The 26,062-nt window shown below is 46.7% G+C and overlaps 1 protein-coding gene and 1 pseudogene across 1 annotated transcript in view; both read left to right on the forward strand.

Moving 5' to 3' along the window:
• LOC135046821 (phospholipid-transporting ATPase IK-like) overlaps nucleotides 1-26,062 on the forward strand; it is a 1,701,102-nt gene that overhangs the window by 1,025,005 nt on the left and 650,035 nt on the right. The window lies entirely within an intron of this gene.
• On the forward strand, nucleotides 25,353-25,471 carry LOC134936719 (5S ribosomal RNA; annotated as a pseudogene).

The following is a 26,062-nucleotide window of genomic DNA, read 5'->3' on the forward strand; positions in this document are numbered from 1 at the left end:
TTCTAAAACCGCTTATTTCAGGTCCAAGCATACTACAGTTTAACACACCACCGACCTCCACAGCTCCTCCATCATTCTTCACAAGATCTTGAAGTTGTTATAGCAAAGCACTGTTGAATTCCCCGCTCCCTGATGACATCACGGGAGTGGGTGCGTCTATGGTAATTCACTAACAGCTGCCCGACCACCGCACAGACTCGAACTCTTTAATGTGAGCACTGTCTACAATAATATCTCTGCACTTCACAGCTAAAAAACATCCCCCCTACCCTCCAATATGACACATATTTCTCTAATTACTCTACTGCACGCAGATAAAATTAGCTAAGTTGGTGGCGTCGGCCATGTTAGTGCACCCAAGTGAAGCTACACTGTGTACACCCCCTGCTGGCGGCCACTGCGCAGCCGCAACAAATTGAAGTTCCCTATCTCTATAATGGGGCATATATTACTAAATTAAAAGAAACCTGTAACTTTCTGAAAAACCCCAACCCCAAAAGGCACTACACTGGGACAAGATCTATCTAATAAAACAAACCCCAAGTCTTAATTCGTCCTCTATCCTGAGTTATGCCTTCCCAAAAAAATTCTCATTCACTGTATGGGAAAACCAGGGGGGTCATTCCGAGTTGTTCGCTCGCAAGCCGTTTTTAGCAGCTTTGCACACGCTAAGCCTACGCCTACTGGGAGTGAATCTTAGCTTCTTAAAATTGCGAACGAAAGATTCGCAATATTGCGAAAAGACATCTCTGTGCAGTTTCTGAGTAGCTCCAGACTTACTCGGCATCTGCGATCAGTTCAGAGCTTGTCGTTCCTGGTTTGACGTCACAAACACACCCAGCGTTCGCCCAGCCACTCCTCCGTTTCTCCAGCCACTCCCGCGTTTTTCACAGAAACGGTAGCGTTTTTTCCCACACGCCCATAAAACGGCATGTTTCCGCCCAGAAACACCCACTTCCTGTCAATCACATTACGATCGCCTGAACGAAGAAAAAGCCGTGAGTAAAATACCTAACTTCATAGCAAATTTACTTGGCGCAGTCGCAGTGCGAACATTGCGCATGCGCACTAAGCGGAAAATCGCTGCGATGCGATGAAATTTACCGAGCGAACAACTCGGAATGACCCCCCATGCTCAAAAGCCACACAGGAAGTCGCAGAAAAAAACTGACAGTTGGAACTTTAGGTTACTCCCAATTCCTCATTTTTTATTATTTTGCCCTAAAATTTGTCATGCAGCACCGGGTGACGATTCTACGCTCCCATGCCAAATTTCAGCTCATTTCGTCCAATAAGTTTTGAGGTGTAGCCCCTCAAACACCATGCCCCCATCTCAGAAATTCCCTATGGTAGAATTCCGTTTGTTCGATTCAGCCTTAATATAAGGGCACGACCGTGCCCTTATAATATATATATATATATATATATATATATATATTTACCACTCTGCGGCACTCAGCTTGCTGTAACAAAGACTCTGGAAACGAGATAAATTTAAACAACGTTCCAGTGCTCGCAAGCACTATCGTCAGGTTTATATAGTTTAAAAAAGCAAATTACATACCTTATATACCTATACACCCGTGATTCATGCCGCACCTGGAGCCGAGGTAAACCCTCCTCCTTTCCGGCGGAACTTGATGACCTCATTCTCAAGTGACACCCATCACCATAGCAACAAGTAAACATGTAACAACGGTTCTAAAAGATATAACCATACTTATAATAATATAGCAGGACATCTATCAAACATATTTCTCTGACGTCCTAGTGGATGCTGGGTACTCCGTAAGGACCATGGGGTATAGACTGGCTCCGCAGGAGACTGGGCACTCTTAAAAGAAAGATTAGGTACTATATCTGGTGTGCACTGGCTCCTCCCTCTATGCCCCTCCTCCAGACCTCAGTTAGTATCTGTGCCAGGCCAGAGCTGGATGCACCCTAGGGGCTCTCCTGAGCTTGCTAGAAAAGAAAGTATTTGTTAGGTTTTTTATTTTCAGTGAGATCTGCTGGCAACAGACTCACTGCTACGTGGGACTGAGGGGAGAGAAGCGAACCTACCTGCTTGCAGCTAGCTTGGGCTTCTAAGTAGAGATGAGCGGGTTCGGTTTCTCTGAATCCGAACCCGCCCGAACTTCATGTTTTTTTACACGGGTCTGAGCGACTCGGATCTTCCCGCCTTGCTCGGTTAACCCGAGCGCGCCCGAACGTCATCATCACGCTGTCGGATTCTCGCGAGGCTCGGATTCTATCGCGAGACTCGGATTCTATATAAGGAGCCGCGCGTCGCGGCCATTTTCACACGTGCATTGAGATTGATAGGGAGAGGACGTGGCTGGCGTCCTCTCCGTTTAGAAATTAAAATAGATAGGAGAGTGAGAGTGAGACACTTCATTTACTTACTGGAGCTTAGGAGGAGTTATACTAGTGACTGATGACCAGTGACCTGACCACCAGTGCAGTTTTATAATTTATTATTATTTAATAATCCGTTCTGTTCTTGTTCTCTGCCTGAAAAAAACGATACACAGTGACTCAGTCACACTCACATACCATATCTGTGCTCAGCCCAGTGTGCTGCATCATCTATGTATAATATCTGACTGTGCTCACACAGCTTAATTGTGGGGGAGACTGGGGAGCAGTTATAGGTTATAGCAGGAGCCAGGAGTACATATTAAACAGTGCACACTTTTGCTGCCAGAGTGCCACTGCCAGTGTGACTGACCACTGACCACTGTGACCAGTGACCTGACCACACTGACCACCAGTATAGTATATTGTGATTGAATGTCTGCCTGAAAAAGTACACTCGTCGTGTGACTTGTGTGGTGTTTTTTAATTCTATAAAAATTAAAAAACTAATTCTGCTGACAGACAGTGTCCAGCAGGTCCGTCATTATATAATATATACCTGTCCGGCTGCAGTAGTGATATATATATATTTTTTATATCATTATTTATCATCCAGTCTATACTAGCAGCAGACACAGTACGGTAGTTCACGGCTGTAGCTACCTCTGTGTCGGCACTCGGCAGTCCATCCATAATTGTATACCACCTACCCGTGGTTTTTTTTTTCTTCTTTATACATACTACATCTCATTATCATCCAGTCTATATTAGCAGCAGACACAGTACAGTACGGTAGTCCACGGCTGTAGCTACCTCTGTGTCGGCACTCGGCAGTCCATCCATAATTGTATACCACCTACCCGTGGTTTTTTTTTTTCTTTCTTCTTTATACATACTACATCTCATTATCAACCAGTCTATATTAGCAGCAGACACAGTACGGTAGTTCACGGCTGTAGCTACCTCTGTGTCGGCACTCGGCAGTCCATCCATAATTGTATACCACCTACCCGTGTTTTTTTTTTCTTCTTTATACATACATACTACATCTCATTATCATCCAGTCTATATTAGCAGCAGACACAGTACAGTACGGTAGTCCACGGCTGTAGCTACCTCTGTGTCGGCACTCGGCAGTCCATCCATAATTGTATACCACCTACCCGTGGTTTTTTTTTTCTTTCTTCTTTATACATACTACATCTCATTATCATCCAGTCTATATTAGCAGCAGACACAGTACAGTACGGTAGTCCACGGCTGTAGCTACCTCTGTGTCGGCACTCGGCAGTCCATCCATAATTGTATATCACCTACCCGTGGTTTTTTTTTTCTTTCTTCTTTATACATACTACATCTCATTATCAACCAGTCTATATTAGCAGCAGACACAGTACAGTACGGTAGTCCACGGCTGTAGCTACCTCTGTGTCGGCACTCGGCAGTCCATCCATAATTGTATACCACCTACCCGTGTTTTTTTTTTCTTTCTTCTTTATACATACTACATCTCATTATCATCCAGTCTATATTAGCAGCAGACACAGTACAGTACGGTAGTCCACGGCTGTAGCTACCTCTGTGTCGGCACTCGGCAGTCCATCCATAATTGTATACCACCTACCCGTGGTTTTTTTTTTCTTTCTTCTTTATACATACTACATCTCATTATCATCCAGTCTATATTAGCAGCAGACACAGTACAGTACGGTAGTCCACGGCTGTAGCTATCTCTGTGTCGGCACTCGGCAGTCCATCCATAATTGTATACCACCTACCCGTGGTTTTTTTTTTCTTTCTTCTTTATACATACTACATCTCATTATCAACCAGTCTATATTAGCAGCAGACACAGTACAGTACGGTAGTCCACGGCTGTAGCTACCTCTGTGTCGGCACTCGGCAGTCCATCCATAATTGTATACTAGAATCCATCCATCTCCATTGTTTACCTGAGGTGCCTTTTAGTTGTGCCTATTAAAATATGGAGAACAAAAATGTTGAGGTTCCAAAATTAGGGAAAGATCAAGATCCACTTCCACCTCGTGCTGAAGCTGCTGCCACTAGTCATGGCCGATACGATGAAATGCCAGCAACGTCGTCTGCCAAGGCCGATGCCCAATGTCATAGTACAGAGCATGTCAAATCCAAAACACCAAATATCAGTAAAAAAAGGACTCCAAAACCTAAAATAAAATTGTCGGAGGAGAAGCGTAAACTTGCCAATATGCCATTTACCACACGGAGTGGCAAGGAACGGCTGAGGCCCTGGCCTATGTTCATGGCTAGTGGTTCAGCTTCACATGAGGATGGAAGCACTCAGCCTCTCGCTAGAAAACTGAAAAGACTCAAGCTGGCAAAAGCACTGCAAAGAACTGTGCGTTCTTCGAAATCCCAAATCCACAAGGAGAGTCCAATTGTGTCGGTTGCAATGCCTGACCTTCCCAACACTGGACGTGAAGAGCATGCGCCTTCCACCATTTGCACGCCCCCTGCAAGTGCTGGAAGGAGCACCCGCAGTCCAGTTCCTGATAGTCAGATTGAAGATGTCAGTGTTGAAGTACACCAGGATGAGGAGGATATGGGTGTTGCTGGCGCTGGGGAGGAAATTGACCAGGAGGATTCTGATGGTGAGGTGGTTTGTTTAAGTCAGGCACCCGGGGAGACACCTGTTGTCCGTGGGAGGAATATGGCCATTGACATGCCTGGTGAAAATACCAATAAAATCAGCTCTTCAGTGTGGAGGTATTTCAACAGAAAAGCGGACAACAGGTGTCAAGCCGTGTGTTGCCTTTGTCAAGCTGTAATAAGTAGGGGTAAGGACGTTAACCACCTCGGAACATCCTCCCTTATACGTCACCTGCAGCGCATTCATAATAAGTCAGTGACAAGTTCAAAAACTTTGGGCGACAGCGGATGCAGTCCACTGACCAGTAAATCCCTTCCTCTTGTAACCAAGCTCACGCAAACCACCCCACCAACTCCCTCAGTGTCAATTTCCTCCTTCCCCAGGAATGCCAATAGTCCTGCAGGCCATGTCACTGGCAATTCTGACGAGTCCTCTCCTGCCTGGGATTCCTCCGATGCATCCTTGCGTGTAACGCCTACTGCTGCTGGCGCTGCTGTTGTTGCTGCTGGGAGTCGATGGTCATCCCAGAGGGGAAGTCGTAAGCCCACTTGTACTACTTCCAGTAAGCATTTGACTGTTCAACAGTCCTTTGCGAGGAAGATGAAATATCACAGCAGTCATCCTGCTGCAAAGCGGATAACTGAGGCCTTGACAACTATGTTGGTGTTAGACGTGCGTCCGGTATCCGCCGTTAGTTCACAGGGAACTAGACAATTTATTGAGGCAGTGTGCCCCCGTTACCAAATACCATCTAGGTTCCACTTCTCTAGGCAGGCGATACCGAGAATGTACACGGACGTCAGAAAAAGACTCACCAGTGTCCTAAAAAATGCAGTTGTACCCAATGTCCACTTAACACGGACATGTGGACAAGTGGAGCAGGGCAGGGTCAGGACTATATGACTGTGACAGCCCACTGGGTAGATGTATGGACTCCCGCCGCAAGAACAGCAGCGGCGGCACCAGTAGCAGCATCTCGCAAACGCCAACTCTTTCCTAGGCAGGCTACGCTTTGTATCACCGGTTTCCAGAATACGCACACAGCTGAAAACCTCTTACGGCAACTGAGGAAGATCATCGCGGAATGGCTTACCCCAATTGGACTCTCCTGTGGATTTGTGGCATCGGACAACGCCAGCAATATTGTGTGTGCATTAAATATGGGCAAATTCCAGCACGTCCCATGTTTTGCACATACCTTGAATTTGGTGGTGCAGAATTTTTTAAAAAACGACAGGGGCGTGCAAGAGATGCTGTCGGTGGCCAGAAGAATTGCGGGACACTTTCGGCGTACAGGCACCACGTACAGAAGACTGGAGCACCACCAAAAACTACTGAACCTGCCCTGCCATCATCTGAAGCAAGAAGTGGTAACGAGGTGGAATTCAACCCTCTATATGCTTCAGAGGTTGGAGGAGCAGCAAAAGGCCATTCAAGCCTATACAATTGAGCACGATATAGGAGGTGGAATGCACCTGTCTCAAGCGCAGTGGAGAATGATTTCAACGTTGTGCAAGGTTCTGATGCCCTTTGAACTTGCCACACGTGAAGTCAGTTCAGACACTGCCAGCCTGAGTCAGGTCATTCCCCTCATCAGGCTTTTGCAGAAGAAGCTGGAGACATTGAAGGAGGAGCTAACACGGAGCGATTCCGCTAGGCATGTGGGACTTGTGGATGGAGCCCTTAATTCGCTTAACAAGGATTCACGGGTGGTCAATCTGTTGAAATCAGAGCACTACATTTTGGCCACCGTGCTCGATCCTAGATTTAAAGCCTACCTTGGATCTCTCTTTCCGGCAGACACAAGTCTGCTGGGGTTGAAAGACCTGCTGGTGAGAAAATTGTCAAGTCAAGCGGAACGCGACCTGTCAACATCTCCTCCTTCACATTCTCCCGCAACTGGGGGTGCGAGGAAAAGGCTCAGAATTCCGAGCCCACCCGCTGGCGGTGATGCAGGGCAGTCTGGAGCGACTGCTGATGCTGACATCTGGTCCGGACTGAAGGACCTGACAACGATTACGGACATGTCGTCTACTGTCACTGCATATGATTCTCTCAACATTGAAAGAATGGTGGAGGATTATATGAGTGACCGCATCCAAGTAGGCACGTCACACAGTCCATACTTATACTGGCAGGAAAAAGAGGCAATTTGGAGGCCATTGCACAAACTGGCTTTATTCTACCTAAGTTGCCCTCCCACAAGTGTGTACTCCGAAAGAGTGTTTAGTGCCGCCGCTCACCTTGTCAGCAATCGGCGTACGAGGTTACATCCAGAAAATGTGGAGAAGATGATGTTCATTAAAATGAATTATAATCAGTTCCTCCGCGGAGACATTGACCAGCAGCAATTGCCTCCACAAAGTACACAGGGAGCTGAGATGGTGGATTCCAGTGGGGACGAATTGATAATCTGTGAGGAGGGGGATGTACACGGTGATATATCGGAGGATGATGATGAGGTGGACATCTTGCCTCTGTAGAGCCAGTTTGTGCAAGGAGAGATTAATTGCTTCTTTTTTGGTGGGGGTCCAAACCAACCCGTCATATCAGTCACAGTCGTGTGGCAGACCCTGTCACTGAAATGATGGGTTGGTTAAAGTGTGCATGTCCTGTTTATACAACATAAGGTTGGGTGGGAGGGCCCAAGGACAATTCCATCTTGCACCTCTTTTTTCTTTAATTTTTCTTTGCGTCATGTGCTGTTTGGGGAGGGTTTTTTGGAAGGGACATCCTGCGTGACACTGCAGTGACACTCCTAGATGGGCCCGGTGTTTGTGTCGGCCACTAGGGTCGCTTATCTTACTCACACAGCTACCTCATTGCGCCTCTTTTTTTCTTTGCGTCATGTGCTGTTTGGGGAGGGTTTTTTGGAAGGGACATCCTGCGTGACACTGCAGTGCCACTCCTAGATGGGCCCGGTGTTTGTGTCGGCCACTAGGGTCGCTTATCTTACTCACACAGCTACCTCATTGCGCCTTTTTTTTTCTTTGCGTCATGTGCTGTTTGGGGAGGGTTTTTTGGAAGGGACATCCTGCGTGACACTGCAGTGCCACTCCTAGATGGGCCCGGTGTTTGTGTCGGCCAGTAGGGTCGCTTATCTTACTCACACAGCTACCTCATTGCGCCTCTTTTTTTCTTTGCGTCATGTGCTGTTTGGGGAGGGTTTTTTGGAAGGGACATCCTGCGTGACACTGCAGTGCCACTCCTAGATGGGCCAGGTGTTTGTGTCGGCCACTAGGGTCGCTTAGCTTAGTCATCCAGCGACCTCGGTGCAAATTTTAGGACTAAAAATAATATTGTGAGGTGTGAGGTATTCAGAATAGACTGAAAATGAGTGGAAATTATGGTTTTTGAGGTTAATAATACTTTGGGATCAAAATGACCCCCAAATTCTATGATTTAAGCTGTTTTTTAGGTTTTTTGGAAAAAAACACCCGAATCCAAAACACACCCGAATCCGACAAAAAAAATTCGGTTAGGTTTTGCCAAAACGCGGTCGAACCCAAAACACGGCCGCGGAACCGAACCCAAAACACAAAACCCGAAAAACTTCCGGCGCTCATCTCCACTTCTAAGGCTACTGGACACCATTAGCTCCAGAGGGATCGAACACAGGCCCAGTCCTCGGTCGTATGGTCCCGGAGCCGCGCCGCCGCCCCCCTTGCAGAGCCAGAAGAACCGAAAAGAAGTTGGAAATCGGCGGCTGAAGACTCCGGTCTTCATTAAGGTAGCGCACAGCACTGCAGCTGTGCGCCATTGCTCCCTTAGCACACCACACACTCCGGTCACTGATGGGTGCAGGGCGCTGGGGGGGGGGGGGGGGCGCCCTGGGCAGCAATTAGATTACCTTACTTGGCGAAAAGCACATAATACAGTCTGATAAACTGTATATGTGCATTAACCCCCACCATTAAAGTACATGAAAGGACAGAAGCCCGCCGCTGAGGGGGCCGGGCCTTCTTCCTCAGCACACCGCGCCATTTTCTCTTCACAGCTCAGCTGGAAGGAAGCTCCCCAGGCTCTCCCCTGCAGTATCCTGGTACACAAAGGGTAAAAAAGAGAGGGGGGGGCGCACATAAATTTAGGCGCAAAACAGTGTATATAAGCTGCTATAGGGGAAAAATCACTCAGTATAGTGTACATCCCTGTATTATATAGCGCTGTGGTGTGTGCTGGCATACTCTCTCTCTGTCTCTCCATAGGGCCTGGTGGGGGAACTGTCTTCAAATAGAGCATCCCCTGTGTGTGTGGTGTGTCGGTACGCGTGTATTGACATGTCTGAGGTAAAAGGCTCCTCTAAGGAGGTGATAGAGCGGATAAGTGTGTGGGAGGGTGTCTCCGTCAACAACGCCGACACCTGTTTGGATATGTGTAAGTGCTGAGATAAAATTATTGCACAAAAGGTTAGGGAACAGAAAGGAAATCTACCCTGGTCTGTCCCTATGTCACAGAGTCCTTCAGAGTCTCTCTATGCTCACTATCCAAAATAACAAACACTGGTATCGACACGGAGTTTAACTCCACTGTCGACTACGATAATGCAAAGTTACAGCCAAGAGGGCTAAAAGATATTCAATATATGATTATTGGAATAAAAGATGATTTGCATATCACTGATGACTCATCTGTCCCTGACATGAGAGTACACATGTTAAGGGGAAGAATGCTGAGGTAAATTTCCCTCCTCTCATGAGGAAAAAGAGCGGGAATCTCCAGACATGAGAAGGCAGCTTCCCACAAGAGAATTCTCAGGCTGTATCCTTTCCCTACTAGGGCCAGGATGTGTTGAGAATCTTCCCCTTGGGTGTCCTGTTTGCACTAGCTATTCTCAGGGATCCTGCAGATAGTGTGCACATTCTAGTATACTACCCAGACCGGCGATTGTGTCGGCGTGGGTTTATAGCGCTGTGGCAGCGTGGACAGGTACCTTATCAGCAGAGATTGAGACCCTAGTATGCATATAAATATTTTAAGATGCTGTCTTAAGTGATAGATATGTAATTATAAAGCATGCCCAAAAGGACATGAGTATACTGGGTCCTAGAGACAAAACCTATGTCGATTTCTGCTTGACGTGTCCTGTAGAATATACATTGGACAGATGATGCCGACTTAAGAGGCATATGGAAGGCTGAGGATTGTGTGGAGAAAGGTTCTCGGGCCTGGTCTCCACAGCTATAGTTGGTAATTCTGCTAGTTTGCCCTATATTCCTGCACAGCCTAGGAAACCACGACATTATTAAATGCAGCTTTTCGAATAAAGAAACAAGAAAGTCTGAGGTGCGTCCTTTCTTGTCAGAGCCGGGGGCAGAGGAAAGAAGCTGTACAACACAGCTAGTCCCCAGGAACAGAAGTCCTCCCTGGCCTCTACAAAAATCCACCGCATGTCGCTGGGGCTCCACAGGCGGAGCTAGGCCCGGTGGGGACACGCCTTCGTAAGTTCAGCCACAAGTGGGTTCACTCCCTGTTAGATCCCTGGGCAATAGAAATTGTATCGCAGGGATACAGGCTGGACTGTGAGAAGATGCCCCCTCACCAAGGACCCGGCGGGCTTCCCCCCAAGAGAGGGAGCCAGTGTTAACTGCAATTCGTAAATTGTATCTTCAACAGGTGGTGGTCAAGGGTCCCCTCCTTCAACAAGAGGGTGTTATTATTCGACCATGTTATAATCCCGAAACCAGACGGTTCGGTTAGACCCATATTGAATTAAAATCCCTGAACATATACCTGAAAAGGTTCAGGTTCAAGATGGAATCGCTAAGAGCGGTCATTGCAAGCCTGAAATGAATCGGGACATAAGGAATGCATACCTTCATGTCCCCATTTATCCACCTCATCAGGCGTACCTCAGAATTCCGGTACGGGATTGTCATTACCAATTTCACCAAGGTAATGGCGGATATGATGGTGCTCCTGCGGAAGCAAGGTGTCACTATTATCACATACTTGGATGATCTCCTCATAAAAGCGAGATCAAGAGAGCAGTTGCTGGACAGCGTATCACCTTCTCTGGAAGTGAAACGGCAACACGACTGGATTCTATATATTCCGAAGTCGCAGTTGGTTCCTACAGCTCATCTGCCTCGCCTAGGCATGATCCTAGACACAGACCAGAAGAGGGTTTATCTCCCGATAGAGAGAGCTCAGGAGCTCATGACACTGGTCAGGAATCTATTGAAAACCAAAACAGGTGTCAGTGCATCACTGCACTCGAGTCCTGGGAAGGATGATGGCATCATACGAGGCCATCCCGTTCGGCTGGTTCCATGCAAGGACAATGGAACTTACTGGACAAGTGGTCCGGATCACATCTTCAGATGCATCGGTTAATCACCCTATCCCCCAGGGCCAGGGTGTCTCTCCTGTGGTGGCTGCGGAGTGCTCACCTTCTCGAGGGCCGCAGATTCGGCATTCAGGACTGGGTCCTGGTGACCACGGATGCAAGCCTCCGAGGGTGGGGGGCAGTTACACAGGGAAGAAAATTCCAAGGTTTGTGGTCAAGCCAACAGACTTGCCTTCACATCAATATCCTGGAACTAAGGGCCATATACAATGCCCTAAGTCAAGCTGAGTCCCTGCTTCGCGACCAACCGGTTCTGATCCAGTCAGACCGCAGGGGCTCATGTAAACCACCAGGGCGGCACAAGGAGCAGGGTGGCGAGGGTAGAAGCCACCAGAATTCTTCACTGGGCGGAGAATCAAGTAAGCGCACTGTCAGCAGTGTTCATTCCGGGAGTGGACACGACCTCCACCCGGGAAAGTGGTGACTTCATCAGGAAGTCTTCACGCAGTTTTGCAAATTGATGGGAACTGCCTCAGGTGGACTACATGGCGTCCCACCTCAATAAAAAGATAAAAAAGGTTTTACGCTGGGTCAAGGGACTCTCAGGCGATAGCTGTGGTCGCACTAGTAACACCGTGGGTGTTCCAGTCGGTCTATATATTCCCTCCTCTTCCTCTCAGACCCAAGGGCTGAGAATTGTAATAAACGGAGGAGTGTGAACAATATTCTTTGCTCCGGATTGGCCAAGAAGGACTCGGTACCCGGAACTGCAAGAAATGCTCTCAGAGGACCCATGGCCTCTGCCTCTCAGTCAGGACATGTTGCAACAGGGACCCTGTCTGTTCCAAGACTTACCGCGGCTGCGTTGGACGGCATGGCGGTTGAACGCCGGATCCTAGCGGAAAAGGGCATTCCGGATGCAGTTATTCCTACGCTGATAAAGGCTAGGAAAGACGTGACAGCAAGACTTTTTCACTGTATATGGCGAAAATAGGTTGCTTGGTGTGTGGTCGGGAAGGCCCTACAGAGGAATTCCAGCGGGGTCGATTCCTGCACTTCCTACAGTCAGGAGTGACTATGGGCCTAAAATTAGGATCCATAAAGGCCAAGATTTCGGCCCTATCCCTTTTTCTCTCAAAAAGAACTGGCTTCACTGCCTGAAGTTCGGACGTTGTTACAGGGGTGCTGCATATTCAGCCCCTTTTGTGCCTCCAGTGGCACCTTGGGATCTTAACGTTGTGTTGGATTCCTAAAATCCCACTGGTTTGAGCCACTTAAGACCGTGGAGCTAAAATATCTCACGTGGAAAGTGGTCATGCTTTTGGCCTAAGCTTGTAATAGGCGTGTGTCAGAATTGGCGGCTTTGTCATGTAAAAGCCCATATCTGATCTTCCATATGGAAAGGGCAGAATGGAGGACTCGTCCCCAATTTCTCCCTAAGGTGGTATCATCGTTTCAATTGAACCAACCTATTGTGGTGCCTGCGGCTACTAGGGACTTGGAGGATTCCAAGTTGCTGGACGTAGTCCGGGCCCTGAAACTTTATGTTTCCAGGACGGCTAGAGTCAGAAAAACTGACTCGCTATTTATCCTGCATGCACCCAACAAGCTGGGTGCTCCTGCTTCAAAGCAGACTATTGCTCGCTGGATCTGTAGCACAATTCAGCTTGCACATTCTGCGGCTGGACTGCCGCATCCTAAATCAGTAAAAGCCCATTCCACGAGAAAGGTGGGCTCTTCTTGGGCGGCTGCCCGAGGGGTCTCGGCTTTACAACTTTGCCGAGCTGCTACTTGGTCGGGTTCAAACACTTTTGCAAAATTCTACAAGTTTGATATCCTGGCTGAGGAGGACCTTGAGTTTGCTCATTCGGTGCTGCAGAGTCATCCGCACTCTCCCGCCCGTTTGGGAGCTTTGGTATAATCCCCATGGTCCTTACGGAGTACCCAGCATCCACTAGGACGTCAGAGAAAATAAGAATTTACTCACCGGTAATTCTATTTCTTGTAGTCCGTAGTGGATGCTGGGAGCCCGTCCCAAGTGCGGACTCTCTGCAATACATGTATATAGTTATTGCTTAACTAAAGGGTTATTGTATGAGCCATCTGTTGAGAGAGGCTCAGTTATTGTTCATACTGTTAACTGTGTATAGTTATCACGAGTTGTACGGTGTGATTGGTGTGGCTGGTATGAGTCTTACCCTGGATTCCAAATCCTTTCCTAGTAATGTCAGCTCTTCCGGGCACAGTTTCCCTAACTGAAGTCTGGAGGAGGGGCATAGAGAGAGGAGCCAGTGCACACCAGATATAGTACCTAATCTTTCTTTTAAGAGTGCCCAGTCTCCTGCGGAGCCCGTCTATACCCCATGGTCCTTACGGAGTACCCAGCATCCACTACGGACTACGAGAAATAGAATTACCGGTGAGTAAATTCTTATTATAAGCACCATATACATTTTAGAAGATTATTCATCCAAAACAACCATAGCTCAGATATTCATTTAACCATCGAGGGGCTAACACATCTAACCGGTGGATCCATTGAACCTCACGTTGTAATAATAACCAATTACGGTCACCCCCTCTAATTGGTTTCTTAACCCAGTCGATCATACAATATCTTATGCTTGCAACAGAGTGTTTATATTCTGCAAAATGACGGGCCACCGGCTGCTCCGATTTTTTATCACTAGCCAGTGCAGCCCTAATTGCAGACCTATGCATCGCCATGCGGTCTTTGAATCTACCCTGGGTCTTTTCTATATACGAAAGGCCACAGGGACAGATTATTTGATAAACCACATAACTAGAATTGCAGGTAAGATGGTGGCGTATTGTGATTTTTTTACCTGTGTGGGGATGATAAAAAGAATCCCCCGGTATTAGGAAACTACATGTTGTACAACCACATTTAAAGCACCCAAGGCTTTTCTTGGATAGAAAATGTGTTGGTTTATCCAGGTCACAATTGCCTATATCTGCATGTACTAGTAGATCTCTAAGGTTTTGCCCACGTGTATAACATGGCATAGGGTCCACATCTTTAAATGGTAATTGGGGGTCTGATTTAATAACATGACAATTATCCTTGATAATCGAGTTTACCTCTCTAGATTGTATATTAAACCGATTAGCTATGGGTATCTTTTTACTTCTATCTTTAATTTTTGTTTTCTTAAGCAGCGAGGTGCGGTCTATCTTTAATACTCTTTCTTTGGTCTGTAATAACATCTCTTTAGAGTATCCCCTTACTACTAATTTACAAATTAAAACATCAATTTGGTCAGCTGCTGTGGTAACATTAGAATTTATCCTCCAAATGTGTAGCATTTGGGAATATGGCAATGAGTTCTTCAAATTAACGGGGTGACAACTGTTATATTATAACAACGTATTTCTATCTGTCATTTTTACATGAACCGATATTTCAAACTGATTATCAATTAATCTAATGTCTACATCTAAATAATCAATGTGTGTCTTACTCATGCGGAAAGTAAACTTAACCGAACCTTCACCAGAGTTATGATCTTCCATTAGAGTAACAAATTGATCTTTAGACCCTGACCAAACAATAAATAGGTCATCTATGAAACGGGTGTACAGAATAGTATTCGCTGATATATTCAACTCTGAGAAAAATATTTCCTGCTCAACACTGAACATAAATATGTTCACTATTACTGGGGCTACTGCAGAGCCCATTGAACAACCACTTAGTTGTATATAATACTTTTTATCAAATAGAAAATAATTCTTCTTAAGAATAAACTCAAGGAGAATTAAGCAGAATTCAATATGTCAGGTCAAAAATACCACTCTCAATCATAAAACGTTTCACAGCTTGTAAACACATATCATGCGGTATTATTGTGTACAGACTAACCACATCTGCGCAGATCATCCAGGAACTCTCCGGGATCTTACGCAGTGTGGTCAGCTTGTTCAAAAACATGGTTGTATCCAATAAGAAGTGTTTATGCTGTTGGACCAAGGGTTGAAGTACTGAATCCAGATATGTGGAAATAGGTTGTGATAAAGAGCCTTTGGCCGAGACAATAGGACATCCCGGCGGGGGAGTTAACCCCTTGTGTATTTTGGGAAGAGTGTATAAAAGCGATGCTATTGGATATTTGGGTAACAAAGCATCCGCCAGTTTCTGATCAATGACTTTATTCTGTACCGCATTTCTTAGAATACCCGTTAGTTCTTTATGAAACATATCCACTGGATCGCATGCTAGCACTTTATACGTCTTCCCATCGTTCAATTGTCGCAGGATCTCCTGGCGATAATCTTGAATGTCCTGTAGGACAATAGCCCCACCTTTGTCAGCCGGGGTTATGATTAAATTTGTATTTTGCGAGAGTGACGTAACTGCTTTCCTCTCATCTGGTGTTAAGTTAGGATGAACATCTTTTGGCTGATTCGTCACATTCTGAACTCCCTTGTCCACTAAACGCATAAATGTCTTAAGACTGACATTGTTAGTATTCGGGTCAAATGTCGATTTAGGCATAATTTTCCTGAGTTGTTCAGGGATAGGATTATCCCGTTCCATCGGTTCTACTGATGATTTATTAAAGAACTCCTTAATTTTAAATTTTCTAAATATCTGGTATTTTTCTTGTTGCCACTTAAAATCGTCAAAATAAGTGGTCGGAATGTATGACAAACCTTTTTTCAATAAAGAATGTTCTGCCCCAGATAATTCATATGAAGATAGATTCAGAATTATTTCTTCCGTGCTGCAGGTGGTTTCTTGCCTGGGTCTGAGCCTTTTGCCTTGGCCCCTTCTCCTTGTTGTTTTCCATCTTTTGTCAGCAATTTTGCCCGAGTTTGTGCCCCTAAAGGGGCTGACCCAGATATTGATGGTTCTGAGTCGCTATTTGTGCTCATATATTCTTGGGAAGATGATCCCCCAAATCTATCTTTCCTTTGAGGACGACGAAAAAATGGCGATATATATATATATATATATATATATATATATATACTGGGGTGGGGGGGTGGGTGCTAGAGTTAGGCTTGTGGAAAGAGAGGGTTATGGTTAGGGGGTATGGGAGAGAAGGGAACAATCTTACCTCACCGCTTTCGAGATTTACACTGTCGGGAAGCCGGCATCAGTATTCTGACCGCCCGCATCCCATTAGCTGGGATATCATACTGAATCCATGTGCATGTCTATGCTCCCACATAACAAATTACATTTTGTGACGTGAAACATTTATTTTTGCAGAAATGCACTTGTTTGTAATAGAAGTGCATACATCTGAAGGCTTATTTGGCTAAGTACAAATTGGCTGCACTCATGCTTCAATTGTGTATGTGTTGCCAACTGCACCAGGTATGGGAGGTATGGATACAGGTATGGGAGGTATGGACACAGACAAAAAATGAAAAGAATTGTCCTGTGTGGTGTATATAGCAGAAAATGAAAACTTAACTTTTATTATTGATATTTCTCTGACGTCCTAAGTGGATGCTGGGACTCCGTAAGGACCATGGGGATTAGCGGCTCCGCAGGAGACTGGGCACAACTAAAGAAAGCTTTAGGACTACCTGGTGTGCACTGGCTCCTCCCACTAAGACCCTCCTCCAGACCTCAGTTAGATTCTTGTGCCCGGCTGAGCTGGATGCACACTAGGGGCTCTCCTGAGCTCCTAGAAAGAAAGTATATTTAGGTTTTTTATTTTACAGTGAGATCTGCTGGCAACAGACTCACTGCAGCGAGGGACTAAGGGGAGAAGAAGCGAACCTACCTAACAGGTGGTAGTTTGGGCTTCTTAGGCTACTGGACACCATTAGCTCCAGAGGGATCGACCGCAGGACCCGACCTTGGTGTTCGTTCCCGGAGCCGCGCCGCCGTCCCCCTTACAGAGCCAGAAGCATGAAGAGTCCGGAAAATCGGCGGCAGAAGACTTCGGTCTTCACCAAGGTAGCGCACAGCACTGCAGCTGTGCGCCATTGCTCCTCATGTACACCTCACACTCCGGTCACTGATGGGTGCAGGGCGCTGGGGGGGGCGCCCTGAGGGCAATATAAGACACCTTGGCTGGCAAATCATCACAATATATAGTCCCAGGGCTATATATGTGATAAATTACCCCTGCCAAAATCCATAAAAAAGCGGGAGAAAAGTCAGCCGAAAAAGGGGCGGGGCTTCTCCTCAGCACACTGGCGCCATTTTTTCTTCACAGTGCAGCTGGAAGACAGCTCCCCAGGCTCTCCCCTGTAGTTTTCAGGCTCAAAGGGTTAAAAAGAGAGGGGGGGCACTAAATTTAGGCGCAATATATGTATACAAGCAGCTATTGGGGGAAAAAATCACTCAGTTATAGTGTTAATCTCTGCATTATATAGCGCTCTGGTGTGTGCTGGCATACTCTCTCTCTGTCTCCCCAAAGTACTTTGTGGGGTCCTGTCCTCAGTCAGAGCATTCCCTGTGTGTGTGCGGTGTGTCGGTACGGCTGTGTCGACATGTTGGATGAGGAAGGTTACGTGGAGGCGGAGCAGAGGCCGATAAATGGGATGTCGCCCCCTGTGGGGCCGACACCAGAGTGGATGGATAGGTGGAAAGTATTAACCGACAATGTCAACTCCTTACATAAAAGGCTGGATGACGTAACAGCTGTGGGACAGCCGGCTTCTCAGCCCGCGCCCGCCCAGGCGTCTTAGAGGCCATCAGGGGCTCAAAAAAACGCCCGTTACCTCAGATGGCAGACACAGATGTCGACACGGAGTCTGACTCCAGAGTCGACGAGGTTGAGACATATACACAATCCACTAGGAACATCCGTTACATGATCTCGGCAATGAAAAATGTGTTACGCATTTCTGACATGAACCCAAGTACCACATAAAAGGGGTTTTATTTTTGGGGAGAAAAAGCAGCCAGTGTTTTGTTCCCCCATCAGATGAATGAATGAAGTGTGTAAAGAAGCGTGGGTTCCCCCGATGAGAAACTGGTAATTTCTAAAAAGTTACTGATGGCGTACCCTTTCCCGCCAGAGGATAGGTCACGTTGGGAGATATCCCTTAGGGTGGATAAGGCGCTCATACGTTTGTCAAAAAAGGTGGCACTGCCGTCTTAGGATACGGCCACCTTGAAGGAACCTGCTGATAAAAAGCAGGAGGCTATCCTGAAGTCTGTATATACACACTCAGGTTCTATACTGAGACCTGCAATTGCCTCAGCATAAATACTGCTGCTGCAGCGTGGTCTGATACCCTGTCAGATAATATTAATACTCTAAGACAGGGATAATATTTTGCTTACATAGAGCATATTAAAGACGTCGTCTTATATATAAAGGATGCACAGAGGGATATTTGCCGGCTGGCATCCAGAATTAATGCAATGTCCATTCTGCCAGGAGGGTATTAGAAACCCGGCAGTGGACAGGTGATGCTGCCTGTAAAAGGCACATGGAGATTCTGCCTTATAAGGGTGAGGAATTGTTTGGGGATGGTCTCTGGGACCTCGTATCCACAGCAACAGCTGGGAAGAAAAATTTTCACCTCAGGTTTCCTCACAGCCTAAGAAAGCACCGTATTTTCAGGTACAGTCCTTTCGGCTTCAGAAAAGCAAGCGGGTCAAAGGCGCTTCCTTTCTGCACAGAGACAAGGGAAGAAGGAAAAAGCTGCACCAGCAGCCAGTTCCCAGGATCAAAAATCTTCCCCCGCTTCCTCTGAGTCCACCGCATGACGCTGGGGCTCCACAGGTGGAGACAGGTGCGGTAGGGGCGCGTCTCGGGAACTTCAGGGACCAGTGGGCTTGCCCACAGGTGGATCCCTAGGTTCTGCAAATAGTATCACAGGGATACAGGCTGGAGTTCGAGGCGACTCCCCCTCGTCGTTACCTCACATCAGCCTTGCCTGCTGCCCTCGGAGAAAGGTAGTACTGGCGGCAATTCACAAGCTGTACTTCCAGCAGGTGAAATCAAGGTACCCCTCCTTCAACAAGGCCGGGGTTACTATTCCAAAATGTTGTGGTACCGAAACCAGACGGTTCGGTGAGACCCATTCTAAAATTGAAAGCCTTGAACACTTATATACGAAGGTTCAAGTTCAAAATGGAATCGCTCAGGGCGATTATTGCAAGCCTGGAGAATTTCATGGTATCACTGGACATCAAGGATGCTTACCTGCATGTCCCTATTTACCCTCTTCACCAGGAGTACCTCAAAATTGTGGTACAGGATTGTCATTACCAATTCCAGATGTTGCCGTTGGTCTGTCCCCGGCAGCGAGGTATTTACCAAGGTAATGGCCGAAATAATTATCCCGTACTTGGACGATCTCCTTATAAAGGCGAGGTCCAGGGAGCAGTTGTTCGTCGGAGTAGCACTATCTCGGGAAGTGCTACAACAGCACGGCTGGATTCTGAATATTCCAATGTCGCAGCTGGTTCCTACGACACATCTACTGTTCCTGGGTATGGTTCTGGACACAGAACAGGATAAAAAGGGTTTCTCCCGGAGGAGAAGTCCAAGGAGTTGTTGTCGCTAGACAGAGACCTCCTAATACGTATACAGGTGTCGGTGCATCAATGCACGCGAGCCCTGGGAAAGATGGTAGCTTCTTACGAAGAAATTCCATTCGCCAGGTCCCATGCAAGGATTTTCCAGTGGGATCTGTTGGACAAGTGGTCCGGGTCGCATCTTCAGATGCATCGGCGGATAACCCTGTCTCCAAGGGCCAGGGTGTCGCTGTTGTGGTGGCTGCAGAGTGCTCATCTTCTAGGGGGCCGCAGATTCGGCATACAGGACTGGGTCCTGGTGACCACGGATGCCAGCCTTCGAGGCTGGGGGGCAGTCACACAGGGAAGAAACTTCCAAGGCTATGGAAAAGTCAGGAGACTTCCCTACACATAAATATTCTGGAACTAAGGGCCATTTACAATTCCCTAAGTCAGGCTAGACCCCTGCTTCAACACCGGCCGGTGCTGATCCAGTCAGACAACATCACGGCGGTCGCCCATGTAAACTGACAGGGCGGCACAAGAAGCAGGATGGCGATGGCAGAAGCCACAAGGATTCTCCGATGGGCGGAAAATCATGTGTTAGCACTGTTAGCAGTGTTCATTCCCGGAGTGGACAACTGCGAAACAGACTTTCTCAGAAGACACGGCCTCCACCCGGGCGAGTGGGGACTTCATCCAGAAGTCTTCCAAATGATTGTACACCGTTGGGAAAGGCCACAGGTGGACATGATGGCGTCCCGCCTCAACTAAAAGTTACAAAGATATTGCGCCAGGTCAAGGACCCTCAGGCGATAGCTGTGGACGTTCTGGTAACACCGTGGGTGTACCAGTCGGTGTATGTGTTCCCTTCTCTGCCTCTCTTACCCAGGGTAATGAGAATAATAAGAAGGAGAGGAGTAAGAACTATACTCATTGTTCCGGGTTGGCCAAGAAGAGCTTGGTAACCAGAACTCCAAGAAATGATCTCAGAGGACCCCTGGCCTCTGCCGCTCAGACAGGACCTGCTGCAGCAGGGGGCCTGTCTGTTCCAAGACGTACCGCGGCTGCGTTGACGGCATGGCGGTTGAACGCCGGATCCTGAAGGAAAAGGGAATTCCGGTGGAAGTTATCCCTACGCTATTTAAAGCTAGGAAAGAAGTGAACGCAAACCATTATCACCGCATATGGCGGAAATATGTTGCGTACTGTGCGGCCAGGAAGGCCCCCAAAGGAGAAATTTCAGCTAGGTCGATTTCTGCACTTCCTACAGTCAGAGGTGACTATGGGCCTAACATTGGGTTCCATTAAGGTCCAGATTTCGGCTCTATCGATTTTCTTCCAAAATTGAACTGGCTTCACTGCCTGAAGTTCAGACTTTTGTTAAGGGAGTGCTGCATAGTCAGCCCCCTTTTGTGCCTCCAGTGGCACCGTGGGATCTCAACGTGGTGTTGGATTTCCTGAAGTCGCATTGGGTTGAGCCACTTAAATCCGTGGAGCTATAATACCTCACGTGGAAAGTGGTCATTCTGTGGGCCTTGGCGTCGGCCAGGCGTGTATCAGAATCGCCGGCTTTGTCATACAAAAGCCCTTATCTGTATGTTATATGGATAAGGCGGAACTGAGGACTCGTTCTCAATTCCTTCCTAAGGTGGTATCAGTTTTTCATGTGAACCAACCTATTGTGGTGCCTGCGGCTACTTGGGACTTGGAGGATTCCAAGTTACTGGACGTAGTCAGGGCCCTGAAAAGTATATGTTTCCAGGACAGCTGGAGTCAGGAAAACTGACTCGCTATTTCTCCTGTATGCACCCAACAAGCTGGGTGCTCCTGCTTCTAAGCAGACGATTGCTCGCTGGATCTGTAGCACGATTCAACTTGCACATTCTGCGGCTGGACTGCCGCACCCTAAATCTGTAAAAGCCCATTCCACGAGGAAAGTGGGCTCTTCTTGGGCGGCTGCCCGAGGGGTCTCGGCTTTACAATTTTGCCGAGCTGTTACTTGGTCGGGTTAAAACATTTTTGTAAGAGTCTACAAGTTTGATACCCTGGCTGAGGAGGACCTAGAGTTTGCTCATTCAGTGCTGCAGAGTCATCCGCACTCTCCCGCCCGTTTGGGAGCTTTGGTATAATCCCCATGGTCCTTATGGAGTCCCAGCATCCACTTAGGACGTCAGAGAAAATAAGATTTTACTCACCGGTAAATCTATTTCTCGTAGTCTGTAGTGGATGCTGGGCGCCCATCCCAAGTGCGGATTGTCTGCAATACTTGTTTATAGTTATTGCCTAACTAAAGGGTTATTGTTGAGCCATCTGTTGAGAGGCTCAGTTATATTTCATACTGTTAACTGGGTATGGTATCACGAGTTATACGGTGTGATTGGTGTGGCTGGTATGAGTCTTACCCGGGATTCAAAATCCTTCCTTATTGTGTCAGCTCTTCCGGGCACAGTATCCTAACTGAGGTCTGGAGGAGGGTCTTAGTGGGAGGAGCCAGTGCACACCAGGTAGTCCTAAAGCTTTCTTTAGTTGTGCCCAGTCTCCTGCGGAGCCGCTAATCCCCATGGTCCTTACGGAGTCCCAGCATCCACTACGGACTACGAGAAATAGATTTACCGGTGAGTAAAATCTTATTTTAAATACAATTATTTAAAATTTAAACAGTGAGATTAAAGTGATAGACATAAAAAAGAAAAATTCTATGCACTTACAGTATGCCTGCGTGCTTCTGTTTATTCTTTTAAATAAAGATATTTTAATACAGTAGATCAGGTGGTGATGTCTTGTATATTTTTTTCCAGGTATATTTAATATGCTCGTAGCCTTTATCTTTCATTGTTTTCTTATTAAATATATACGAATTTCATTAATAAGTTATGACTAATTATAGAGACAAAACATAAGAATTCTCCTTTGATATTGTCAGAAGATTTTTTCAGCATCCAGGCACATGTCAAATTATCCAGCGGGACATTATACTGAGGGCGGGATGCAGCAAGCATTGCTTTTGTTGTATGCCGCCACTCTTCACATGCATATCGGCGTTTACTAACGCCGTTCACATAAAGAAGGACACAAAGGACAGCTCTTGCGGTAAGAGCTGTCCTTTGCGATGATAGGCCTTCCGGGTTTAGATCCGGAGTTATATCTGCGCATGCATCGAGTGAAGTGCAGGCCACGGGTGGGGGGTTATTGGGAGGTATCCCTCTCAGTGGGGAGGTGAGATAGAACCCCATAGGCTTCTATTGTACAACGCCATCTGAAGGTGGCATGTCCACCACATCCAAGACCCAGAATCTGTCGCATTCTGGGACTTGGTGCATACGTGGTACATGGCCAAACCTCCAGAAATGGCATTTTCTGCTTGCTGCATCTCACCTAGAATCTGTTCAGTATCTGATTTATTTAACCACTTTACTGACTAACAAATTATTCCAAAAACCACTCAGATATTATAATTTTGTATGATTGAATTTTGTTAAGAACATCTTTCTCCAGTAGGGTCCACAGGTTATCCGCAGGATAACAATGGGATATGATGGAGCGACAGCGGATTGGCACCAAACGATCACAAGCTTTCAGTCCTCCCAGGATGCAATGGGCCCGTCCATATATCCCTGCCCACTGGCTCAGGCAAATCAGTTTTTTGTTTGGTGCGGCAGGAGCCGGACCATGGTCACAGGGCTGCTGTTTTTGGCAGCCCAAAGCTTTCTTATTTTATTTTTATAGTCTTACTACATTTTCTGAGTGATCTTTCCTAACAGCGTCTTACACGCATATTGGAAAGAGTCGCTCCAACAACTCTCCACCGAGTCGCAACAACACTTACGGTACAAGTGCTGTCTCGACGGGCGTCTGTGTCGGATATACTAGCAGGTCCAGCAGACGTTACCAGGCTGTGGCTGGAGCGCGGGGAGAAGGTAAGGCATCGGCTCCACTTAGAAGGGGAATAACGGACACAGCTGCACTGTATTGGGAGGACATCCAAACAGTAGCTGGGGTGCCGCCATCACGGGTGCTCCAGCGCTAGGCCTTAGGGATCATAAGGCACCAGGAATAGCAGGAGGCTGCGATCCCTAGGGTTGATGTCAGCGGTGGGGAGTCAGACGCTCTCCTGGTCACCCCTCCCCCCAGTTCATGACCAGTTTCTGTCGGTCTCCCGCCATGAACTGTTGCCTCACTTCCGTCTCAGACGCTACCACGAGGGGTCTCGGTCGCAGCATAGGCCGCTGCGTCTGTGTTCACTAAACGCTAACGTGAGGAGACCCGGTCGCAGTACAGGCGTCTGTATGACCGGTGTGTCTGTATGCTTAGTGCGTCTGTGTCCACTTAAAGTACCCAGAGCGGCAGTGTACACTAGTAGTGTCTGGATCCACTCAGCATTCGCTAATGTATTTGATCGATATTGGAAGTGAGGTGAGTCTCCCTGTATCCCACTCTACTGAGTACGGGTTATACAGCACAAAATTTCTATCTACTTCTGTTAGTATGAATAGTTAAGTTTAGTGCCTATTGCGTATGAGTCTGTGTACATTACTGTAGTTTTCTTTACAATGTATCTGAATACGTTAAGCTCTGTATAAAACAGAATTCAGTAATATGTACTCCTACATACTTAAAATGTGTTTGTAGTTGATATTATGCTCATATGACTAATATATAACATGTGACTGACTGCTAGTGTGATTGCTGACTTTAATATAAATGTTTGTCGGTTAATCTTCTGATCCTCAATGCAGGGTCAGATTGATATCACTTTAGAAAAATAAAGTAGTTACAGTCACAAATTGTGTAGTACACTGTGAAAGTGCTGATTATCATGTCTAAGAACGGCAAAGGTGACGGGGGTACACTTACAGTAACACTAACACTCATATCTTGTTGTTTTTCAAAAACGGTATTATCCTCTATGATCTGGTACAGGATGGTTTATGTGTAAAATGGATTGCTGTTTAGCATAATACATCCCTGATCTACATCAGGTCTAGATAAACCCAATGGGGCGATGTTTGCACAGACCTTGTCCAGTTTAGCTGAAAAGTTAATTCTTACAGCTTCAATACCAAGAATAGGGTTCACTATTAACCCATACATGCAGCTCCCTACTTATGGTATATCACCAACAGCTTCTCCAATAAGACAAGCTGATGAACCGAATGGAAAAGAAATCATCGACTTTACAGGCTACACATGATGATCATCAGACGATGAAAGCTCTATATTCTACATCAGCATACGAAGAAAAGGTAAAAGGTATCAGCTTAATGAATAAGATGAATAAATGGGAGCAGAAAAGGCTAGTCTGTCAATAGACTAAAGACTGGGTTAAAAATTAGGCTCCTGTGTTTAAATGTCCCTAAGGCCTCCTCACGAGGCCAGAATTCAGGGAAAAGGTTTGGGTTACACCCAATAAAATAGAATTCCCTGTAAATGGGATCCCAATATCTTTTTCCAGCTGGGGACTGTTTAAAATAGGGAAGTGCCTCCCAAAATAGATACTCATGTCATTGATAGGGCAAAAATCTATATGGCCTCTGCCGTCAACGACAAAAGAGGAATGGTTTTCAAAAAAATCATATTGTGTTTGTCTGGGGCAGTCATAAGGCCAGCCATGACTTCACCTTGCAATCTACGGCCACACCACACTGGATAGGCCCAATCTCACTAGATCTTGGAAGCTAAGCAGTGTTGGGTCTGATTAGTTCTTGGAGGGGAGACCACCTTGGAATACCAGGTGCTGTAGGTACCTTGGGCTGAGGTACTGGAAGACAGGTTTTCAGCGCCTGCAAGGGAGCAAGAATCCCACATAGCTCATATGGACACTAATGTTCTAGGGCATCAGCATTAACAAAAGCTGCTCACAGAGCAGTTTGGCTTACATACATGGAAAGCTGATTCAGAATCAAAGAAGGTTCTGGAAACTTTGCCTATGGTTTAAAAATTCTGTTTGTGAAGGAGTTTAACAAATATTCTGGAGTCAGAAACAGACTCCAAGAAGGTCACGTTTCCTTCCACATATAACCCCAATTCTTGGGGTCCAGTTTCGGCCTTGTCAGTCATAAAGGAACGTAGCAGCCCCAATACAATAAGTTTGGTAAGGCAAAGAAGCAAAGGCAACCGAGGGTCAGCTTCCAAACCAGAGGATAAGCCATCAGCATGATGGTGCGTGCCTCCTTGTGGGGGACCCCAAAAGGATAAGGGGCTGACTTCTTCAGTTTGCACAGATCTGGTAGCAGTATACAAACAGATGCCTGGGTGCAAGAGGCGGTATCTCTAGGTTAAGCTTTCCCTTCCAGAAGCATGCTCCTCGAAGGTTCTTCTGTTTCAGCCCGTCTTT

Source organism: Pseudophryne corroboree, chromosome 1 (genome assembly GCF_028390025.1).
Source record: "Pseudophryne corroboree isolate aPseCor3 chromosome 1, aPseCor3.hap2, whole genome shotgun sequence".
NCBI classification, from domain to species: Eukaryota; Metazoa; Chordata; class Amphibia; order Anura; family Myobatrachidae; genus Pseudophryne; species Pseudophryne corroboree.